Source organism: Metopolophium dirhodum, chromosome 4 (assembly GCF_019925205.1).
Source record: "Metopolophium dirhodum isolate CAU chromosome 4, ASM1992520v1, whole genome shotgun sequence".
Lineage (NCBI taxonomy): Eukaryota > Metazoa > Arthropoda > Insecta > Hemiptera > Aphididae > Metopolophium > Metopolophium dirhodum.
In genome coordinates, this window is record NC_083563.1 from 20113706 (window position 1) to 20123887 (window position 10182).

At 27.5% G+C, this 10182-nt stretch overlaps 1 long non-coding RNA gene across 1 annotated transcript; it reads left to right on the top strand.

Annotated features, from left to right (window-relative positions):
• Positions 1 to 1885: 1885 nt before the first annotated feature.
• On the top strand, positions 1886 to 5622 carry LOC132942923 (uncharacterized). Its single transcript, XR_009664317.1, has 3 exons — positions 1886 to 2292; positions 2445 to 2524; positions 5146 to 5622. It is a non-coding gene; the product is annotated as an uncharacterized LOC132942923 (long non-coding RNA).
• The last annotated feature ends 4560 nt before the right edge of the window (positions 5623 to 10182 follow it).

Consider the following 10182-nt stretch of genomic DNA (forward strand, 5'->3'; position numbering starts at 1 on the left):
TTTGGCGGCCTCCAGTGTTTTTATGAAAGTGTAATTTGGCCCGCCAACTACAAACGGTTGGATCACCCTGTTCTTCTCGTATGTTACCATGTCACTGTATCAGACCAACTCATGATTTCGGTACCGGTAGTTACAAAGTTCTTATCATCAGTTAATTTTTAATAAAATATAAAAATCATTTTATTAAAATGTATGTGTATACTGTATAACATTATATTGTTTTTCAATACTTAATAGTAGGTAAGTATAGAAATTATTTATATAGAACCGTGGACAATATATATAATTTGGTCGAAAGGCAAGGCACACTTAACTACTTAAGTAAAAACGCGTGAGACATGAGTGGGAGATAAAGTACACTTTTGGTGGAAATGGGTATTATTTAGTAATCGGTTGAATTTACACATTATGATATTTAGTTATTTAAATTAGTAGATTTTGATTTAGTTTAACAAAATCTTATATACCAATATCTTATAAAAAATATTTAATATTCCCACTCAGAGTTGGTGATAAACGAAATTGTTGATAATGTAATAATTATTTCCAGGGTTACACCATTACATAAAATACAACAATATACCATCTATATAGCAACCTTCGCTAACAACAGTTAATTGTTACAAACCACAAACGTAAAAATAATCATAATTGATAAAAAAAATATGTACAAGGAAATTATTGACAACGTGGATATATTATTTCTATGAGACGGAGAGAGATGCCAGTTTATTATAAGTATTAGGTATGTATGTTATTAGTATTAAGTATGATGTATAATAAAACGACAGTCTAATTTTTGCATTACCTTTATATCCTTATTATATAAAGACAGTGCGTACTACCATTTGCATTTTGTACAATATTTTGTACTATATACCTATTTAAATAGTGTTTAGAACTGTTTATATATATATATACAGGGTGATTCATAAAGCGTAAAACACTCATTATCTCAAAAAGTATTAATGTTTTTGAAAATATTTTTTACATAGTTTCAAGTTGTTAAAAAACTATGTTTTTATTAAAAAATTATATTTTTAAATATTTTTTATCTATATAATTTTTTAAGTTTTTTACTTTTTTGAATGACAGTATAGTTTTAAATTCATATTCCAAAGCAGAATATTTTTCTAAGTATTTTGATTCATAAAAATCTAATTTAGGGCGAGTAGTCTATGAGGTATAAGCATTTTAAGTTATGATGGGCGGAGTGGAGTGGTATGGGGTTACCCCGCAAATGTGTGTCCACTACTCCGCTTGTCTAAACCTTAAATACTTATAACTCATAAAATACTCGTCCTAAATTCGATATTTATGTATTAAAATACTTAGAAAAATATTCTGCTTTGGAAAATGAAATTAAAACTCTATGCTGTCATTCAAAAAAGTAAAAAACTTAAAAAATTATAAGGATAAAAAATATTTAAAAATATAATTTTTTAATAAAAATGTTGTTTTTAACAACTCGAAACCATGTAAAAAAATATTTTCAAAAACATTAATACTTTTTGAGATAATGGGTGTTTTACGCTTAATAAATCATCCTATATATAAAGAAATACAATCATTGACAGTTGTTTACTTGTTTACCAATGTTGGTAGCTAAGTACCAATACAAATTATGAAAAACACTTGACAAATGCCGGCGTAAAGAATATAAAATAGGCCAGGGGGCGGGGGCTAGTTCACCACGTCAATCCATCATAAGACCACTTAACCACATTGACGCACGTGTAGCATAAACCTACGTCGAATAATTCGATGTGTGATTAAAATAGTCTATTACTGCTCAGTGCTCAATATCTATGTATTATGCATTTAAATGGGCGTGTATTATAGGTAGGTATATTATTATGTAGTTTCGTCAGATCTCATTTATCATACCATGTTTATTATTATACGATATAAGTAAATCTTGCAGTCTACTTGATTTTCGTTCTTTGTTTTAATTAGTCATTATTTATTATTTTCAATTACCTACAACGTATAGGTACGTATTAGTATTACTGTACATTAGTGCATCAGTGCTACGCCGTAATATAGGTATGCATTATATTATTCGTGTGACGTAGGTATTATCACCACGTTAATCGATACCTACATTTCCGCTATGTCCGCTAATAATATACCAAACTATATTGGCTTTATTAACGGTATTTTAGTTTTGGCTTATTTTGTTATAATTCTTTAAATGGTTCTTTGCTTTTATTTTTATTTTTAATAACCAATTTAATTTTAGTGTAATTAGTTAACTGTTATTCTGTTAAAATATTACTATTATAATATAAGGTAAGTAATTTTATTTTTCTACTTAAAATAAAATATTAAAGACAGAATATAATAGAAACAATTAGGAAAGAATTTAATTTTTATATTGTTGGCTGAAAAATTTAAAATATATTCGGTTTTGACGATTTTGTCAAATATAATTTTTTGTTTAGTCAGCTAACAGGATACGAAAGCTGGGTATCGGAGCTCATCTCACTTGAAGTAACAAATTATCACGACCGAAAAATAATAGGTATTGAGTATTTATAAAATTATCAATTTTTAAATGTGTACATTTATCAGTTAGAAAATCGGCTGGGATTAGAAGTGTTTCATAGCAAAATATGACTGCTGAAAATATCGGAGTATTGAGACTTAAACTTTATAGAGCAAATAGTTAGGACATTGGACATTGTAAAATGATGCAATTTACATAACCTAATGGTTAAACATTAAAATTAAACACTAAACGAAAAATCATTAAAAATACTATAGTTATTAATTATTATTACCTGAACCTCGTATTATAAATAGGAGACCGGGGGACGGAATGGCCGAGCGTACTAAGGCGTCGGTTGTGACGCACACCGACACTGGTTCAAACCTCGGTTCACGGGCGGCATTATTCTTCGGGCAAGTCACGGTGTCCGGAGAGAAGTGCACAATCCCCCACCCGGGCATGGCAGATACCCACGGGTGCCCACTAAAAAATCTGCCAAAATCACACACACGTGTTACACCTACAGTTCCCTCCCCTACAAACAAAAACAAACAGCTAATAGTCAAAGTTGCCGGGCTTCACGATCAATAAAAAAAAAAAAAAAATAGGAGACCAAAATTAACTTGTTCAGATTTTCGAATTTAAATTAATAGAAAGTATAGACTATAGGACAATAATACGAGTTTACACGTTCGGAGTACATTGTACAATGTACATAATATTGGTTATAGATTATAGTAGCCACTAGGCACTAGCTATGGTATAGCCGTATAGGTACCTATAAATTATAATCACAATTACAACTGTAATTGCTTATACTAGAATTAACTTAATAAAAATAAGTAAATAACCAATAACATATTATATATTTTTAGATAGATATATTATACATAAATAATATAATATAATATGCTCAACACTTGTGAAGTGACTTGTCGATGAAAACATTTTATTTTAACTATTGGTACAATACATAATAATTATTTTGTTAGTTATTAATTATTAGAGTTCATTAGTTAACAATTTATCACATTATTGTAACATCAATAAATCAATAAATTACGACCTTCATAAATGAAATACAAAAAATACCAATTAAAATATCATATCTAAAATTATAAACGTAGGTAATTATGTTATAATAATAGTAAAATGTCAAATGAGAGTGTTTATATATTCTCAAAGTACCTATTCCTTAAAAAAAGTATACAAATATATTTTAATTTTTAAATACAAATCAAAATTTACAGCTTTGTGTTGAATAAACCGGTTCTGATTTGACGATAATAATGAAATATATTTATACTTACATAGGCTGCAGTTACAAAAATCGATAAATATAAAGGTGTACACATTTTAAGACTTTCTATTTTTTATTGGAAAAATAAAGTGTATGATATTGACTAAAATCACGAAAATTTTTAATTGTATCAAACAATTAACAGAAAACCAGTAGTGTGATATGAGTATTATGACTTTTGATTGAATGGTTTATCATTTATGAGTGTTACTCTACCAGGACCATTATGACACACACAAAATTTTTGTAATATTTTCATAAATTGCAATAATTATTCATCAGCATAAGCCATAAAAATATTTTTAAAAATACTTGCAATTTAAAATTATGAAAAAAACACTTGTCAATCTATCCAAATCTTTTATATGAATAATGTATGTACGGGAAGCGGGAACCATACGTCATGAACAAAAAAAATAATCGTAATTGGATCAAATATGTTTTTAATCATAAAATTTCACACATTCATTCAAAATATCCATCAAACTTCAAAATCAATTAATAATAATATTAGTTATAATTTATAATTATCTATATAAGGTACCTATGTAGTTATTATACTTATTTACAGTATAATCAGTGGCTATAATTAAGTGTACATATATAACAAATAAGTTGTGTTGCTCCAATAATAGTACCTACCCTTATACCTATAATATTGTTATACCAATAAAAATTGTATATATTTAATGCACCAAATACAATGTTGTATAGATGCATCTAGTTTTGGCCAGTTTTTTGTAGAACGCATACTTTGGAAAAACTTACTATTAAAACGACTAAGTTTCTATTATATAATATCTATCATAATTTTATTAACACTTAATTACTTCATAATATTGATCTTTAATCAATATTCACCCACCCCCACTCACCAGCAAACTTTAAGGTGTTCCCTGAGCATCACTTGGACCCTATATTAAATGGCATTGTATAATATTTAACGCTTTAAAATAAGCGTTCATTTAATTGTTTCGGCAGAAATTTAATAATGTAAACAACAGACATCGACTTGGATCATAGATATTTTTTGAGCAACGTTTTTGTGTTTTCCATGTACCAACAAATTACAATATATTATATTATATAATATTAAGAACTTCCTTGATAGTCTTTTAATTTGTATTAAATTAATTTACTTTAATTGAATTTTACCTATTTTATGAAGAAATCTTGATACAAAAAACCAATGTAATAGTTTATAAACAAGTTTTACATTTATAGTATAGCTAAAATACGTTATCTTATAAAAAAGAAAAGAAAATTCCCATGTTAGAAATTAAAGGTCACATTAGATTTAAAGTCATTTTCTTATAGCAATAAACCCAATGTAATAACATGATGTTTTTTACAGGCTTAACTTAACCCATAGCCTATTTCAAGTTATCAAGGATTCAGAAAATTTGTATGTCAATAACCTTCAAAATTATATAGATAATTATTTTTCGGATTAAAAGTTTTTTTATTAAAAATCACAATTTGAGTTGATAAATTATTTTATTTTACTTTAATAATTGTATACATAAATACCTACTGTATATGAAATATGAATAAACTATATCGACTGCGGCGTGGTAAGAAATTAACTCAATGTCCTTCACAGCTGATTTAGTTTTTAATTTTTAACTCTTTAAATATTTTAATTAATAAGAATTCATTATTTTTTATGGTAGTTAATTATTTTTAATTCCTAATTATTTCATAATTTTATATCATACATAACTATTTCTTGTAATTTTATTGATAGGCACCTAGTTAGAACAAAGAAGTTATGCTGAAATAGTCGATATATGCATTAAAAATAGTATCTTTTAGATCTACAAAAAAGTACAAGAAGTCATATAAATAATGTTTTTTTAATAATATGAATTTGTATTTTACATTAAAAAAATGTATTTAATTTAATTTATTTTAATTATAAAAATCATTAAAACTATATATAACATTTTTAATTTATTGCTTTTAAAGTCAGAAATAGTATATTTTAAATTAATGGCTATTTTAATTAGTCTGTTCGTGCAGGACTCGACAAAATATGAACTTACTAAATTATAGTTTTAGTTTCGTTATTAAACGAAACTAATTTATAAATCTCAAATTCGCAACAAATACCTACCTTGTCCTACCTGTATGGCTATATAGCATGCACATTGCAGTATTGTACATCTCATAAATTCTCTGCCACAAACACCTAACCATAATTCACAGAATGTATTATTATTCAAACGTCCCACATAATATAAATACCGGTTTGCTCGAAATATCTATTGGAGAATCAATTAATATTAGTTTGACGAGGTTAAAAACATTTTAGTTAAGAAACATGATACCTATCTACCGCAACTACATATACATAATATATATTATAATTAAATTAGATTTACTGCAGGAGTCTGTGCTATTAAGATAAACTGTAAAATATTTGAGATTCTCTACGACTGAACCGATTCAGGTCTTCCGGTGACGCGTGTATATCAGGAATTAACGAAATAAAATGTTTAGGTACGAGATCTATGCTAAAACATACAATTTAAAAAAAAATTCGATTGTTTTCGGGTAAATTAGTAATAAGTGATTCGTTTGGAATCGTTTTTCACACACAATTTTTCATTTCTTTCAAACGTAGATATAGGTAGGTACTAGGTAAGTACTTGTAACAATAATAATAATAATCTACAACTATAATCGTACAGTACTACAGTTTATTTTAAAGATAATTTAAAATGTTTAAATAAGATAATCGTATTTTCTTCACTTAAAGGGACGCGGACGCTACACCCGCATACGCTGTCTCAGTCTCACATTCGCGTAACTTGGCAAATTGTACTTTCACAACAATTGCGTAATTAAGGGGGTGCACGACGGCGCACTTGCGCCTCCTGGTATTATGTAGCAGCAGGGGCGCAATTTAAATAAAAAAACTGAGGGTGCTGAAGCCCCTCTATTTTTATTGTCATATTATCATATGGTTATAGATAGTCAGAGGCTGAAATCGTACAATGCCCAATCAAAAATTACCTAAAATATTTAGTATTGACTATAATGCTTTGGAAAGTATAATATTATTTAATTATGAATTAATCAATAAGCACAATAACTAATAATATGTAAACATTTATTTTTTAAATTAAATTAAATTTTACACTTCAATCTAATTATCATTCTCCTTCCAGTTTTAGCGAAAATATGTATGTAAATAAGTATAAATATGTATAAATATGTATACTTCATTTACATCAATTTGATTGGTAAAGTCTTTTTCAATATACAATATTGACAAATCTACTAATCGCTGTTGACCCATTGATACCCTAAGCCAAGTTTTAATTTTTCTTAAGGCTGAAAAGGATCTTTCGCAAGTAGCTGAACTGATTGGAATAGTGAGAACATGAAAACAATGGTAAGAGTGTAAAATAATTTTGCTAATACCACTGAGACAAATGACAGTGCAAACTTTAATTTTAGTTTAGAGATTTTATAGGTTTTTACTTACTGGTAGTGGCAGATATTTCTCCATTAGCTTCACAATTGGTCGATCTTTTGTTATATTTATACTTTTCAAATATTGAAATACTAACAAAATATTGTTATGAGTAAAAGTTTATGACTAAATTACTTATAAAACAAAATAATCCAAATTCTTTCAAATAAACTTACAAATTCACACATTCACTGTGTTGTTTATTCGAGCGGTTAATTTTTAATAAATGCAGGGTGGCAGTGTGCACTTATGTAGACGATAAATACAAGCAAATAGCAATTCGAAAACACTGGTCACTAGTATGAATCATAGACCAATAAACTAATGGACAGCGCATAGAGAGAGAGGTCAGGGGTACGATATAGAGTAAAAGAGAAAAGAGAACGTGGGGGAAATACAGTATTAGTTTCCATAGACGTATGATTACTACCCCCTTTATGTTCTTTCTCTCTTTTTTCTTTTCGTTCTTTCTTCTTTTTTTCTCTTATATGATTCCCGTGCATTGATGGCTGGGCGGAGTGGAATGCGCTGTCCATTAGTTTAAAGGTCTATGGTATAAATAGAATTATTTACTATCATTATCAATGATAAAATTATAACAGTGCCAATAGTGGATTGGGGTTTGTCCATAGAAACATTCTGAGTAGTATATTTTGTCACACTGCAAATGTGTCCAGCGATGCGTTTTCGCCGAATTGCTGTACGAACAGGTGTTATCGACACCGCTACGGTATTTACAAATAATCTAAATTTAAAATGTTCACTATGATTTTATGTTTTTATTACACGTCTTACGATACACCCGTCTTCACTCTACATACACAAACGTTTCATCAGAATATCACTTGATTAGTTTTTTAAATAATAATATTATTTATAAATATAAATAAAAAATAACATAATAAAAACTGTTTTTTTATACATAATGACTATTAAAATGTAAATTAACATGAAAAAATTTGGGGATGCTAATTTCAAAATTGGGGGTGCTAAGCATACCCAAGCCCCCCCCCCCCCCCAAATTGCACCTATGTGTAGCAGATGCAAAGATATGCTTTATACCTATAAAATACAATACTATTTCATTGATTTGTCGATTTTTTCGTAAAATATAACATAACTGTACAAATAATAAAATAACGTTACCTATAATAATAATAAAAAAATTATATATAATAATTTTGTTATCAGTTATCACTAATTCATTATGTCATTGTGTCACCATCATGGATTATAGACTAAATTTACCCTGATAACATTTTTCATTTCATATTTTCATATAAATATTATATTTGTATATGTATAACCGTATAAGTATAATGTATTATACTATTATGTATATAGTATATACAGACATACACTGTTTAAAATATACAGATTTTGATATTTATATATGTTATATTGTTATCAAATATAAAAAGATACCTAGTGCACACGAGCAAAGCAATTGGCTTTAAATTTTTCTTTACGATTATTGGCACCTGCTGCCATTTAATGAAATAGCACCAATTATATTATTTTTATTTTAAAGTAAGTTATAAGTAGGTATTTTAAAATTGTACCTAAATCGTTTGTGCATTTTAAAAGTTATAGCCTATAGGTAAGTAATAACTATTATTATTAAGGTATAAAATGTATTTTAATAAATTATTATTACTGTTCTACGCACCTTCATAAAAGTCATTATAGTAAGTCATGATAATAACATAATATTAACATACATAATATAGGTATCAATCTTGTTCTGCAAAATAATCTGCAATTAATAATACCTTACCGAGGAATGATTAAAAAAAACTTCCATAAATATGTAGGATTCGCAGAAGCAATTTCGGTTAAGAAGGAATAACCAAATAGCTGGTAACAGTGGTAACCCACTATATAGGTAAGAACCTACAATTAAATTGGTACCTATTATTATTATTGATATGGAAGGAATATAGTTTTTACGTAATCATGATTCATGACGTATATACATAATCATATTTCATATTAATTTATTCATTAGGTAAACAGGGGTTTTTTTTAAAACGTTTATTCAAATCAAAATCTCTGTGTAATAGATATTCTAAGAATTCTAAAAAGAAAAAAAAACAAAACACTCGACTCGTTCGAAGGATAAATTAATTTAAATGCTTCCTAGGAGAAAGTACCTATAGATATATCCAATATCCAGAGTACCTATACGTGTATATATACAGTAAGTACACTGTAAACATATAATTAATTATTGTAATATGCAAACAGGCTGCATTGTAGGCTTCAACGTGTTTGGCAATAACCGTTCGTCAACAAATCGATTCTACTCTTTATAATGATCCACACGAACGTCACGAAACAAATAAGTAATAACTTATAACCACTTGTTTACATTGGCGATTGGCGCAATATTATCGTAAGTAATAATTGTATAGTATGCCAAATTGCTGTCTGTACTGTGTAGTGATGTTGGCAGAAAATATTCTTATGACAAACATATTAATGTACAGTCATTTAGATTATTACTGGAGAGAATAATATTCAATTTCTCCGAGGCAAACTATTTGTAGCTATATATTTTTAAATGAGGAATATTTTTCATTATTCTATATTACCAATTTTGTAAATTGTATGCTAAAAACTGATTTGCGGCTTTTAAGACTTAATATTTTGTTATTTAAAAATGATTTGTTTGATTTTATTAGGTGGTAATAATTTTTAAGCACAACAAAAGTAGAAAAAACTTTATCGCTGTAATATTTTATTGTTTTGTTGTATTTTATGTTAGTAAAGACTACAGATATAATGTACAACTTATTATGTTCTTCATAATATAGGTACCTAATATGAAAATATGCCATTAATCACTATGCCTATATAGAATATCTACTTAAGAATGTTGTGGTTCATATTTTATAAAAGTGTTGTATT